Below are 866 nucleotides of genomic sequence, written 5' to 3'. Positions count from 1 at the left end.
ATTTGCTGTCCATGTAATAAAAAGAATGTCTCTCTAAGGTAAAGACAAGACAAATTGCGTCCCAGGTGCTTCAGTGTTAAAGAAACCACCTGCCAACGCAGAATTGGGACAGGAAGGTCTCCTGGAGGAGGAAATGGTAAGCCATTCCAGAATTCATTTTTGTTTAAGTGACACTTCTTTTTTTCAAACTTTAATCTTTTTATTTTGTACTGCTGCTGCTGCTAAGTCTCTTTAGTCGTGTCCAACTCTTGTGCGACCCCACAGACTGCAGCCCACCAGGCTTCCCCATCCCTGGGATTCTCCAGGCAAGAACACTGGAGCGGGTTGCCATACAGTAAGCCAATTAACAATGTTGTGGTAGTTTCAGGTGAACAGTGAAAGGAGTCAGTCATACATATACATGAATCCATTCTCCCTCAAAGCCCCTCCTATCCAGACCACTCCAGTATTCTTACAGGAATAATCCCATGGACCAAGGAGCATAGCAGGCTACAGTCCATGGGGGTGGCAAAGAATCAGACATGACTGAGCATGCACACAGGCAATTTAGTTTGCAGCCCATTATAAAAGATAGGAGTTCTCACTATGATACACGCTTCAAACAACAACAAATTGTAAATCAACTATGTGCTAAGTAGCTTCAGTCGTGTCCAATTCTCTGTGACTGCATGGACTGTAGCCCGCCATGCTCCTCTGTCCATGGGATTCTCCAGGCAAGAATACTGGAGTGGGTTGGCATTAACTTCTCCAGGGGAATCTTTCCAGCCCAGAGAGCGAACCTGTGTCTCTTATGTCTCTAGCACTGGAAGGCAGGTTCAATACTAATAGCACCACCTCAGTATACTTCAACTTAAAAAAAATGGGGC

This window comes from Moschus berezovskii, chromosome 21, assembly GCF_049115385.1.
Source record: "Moschus berezovskii isolate FMDL1 chromosome 21, NW_MosBer_1.0, whole genome shotgun sequence".
NCBI lineage: Eukaryota > Metazoa > Chordata > Mammalia > Artiodactyla > Moschidae > Moschus > Moschus berezovskii.
The sequence above is the reverse complement of the archived record's forward strand: the minus strand, read 5'-3'. Positions refer to the sequence as shown.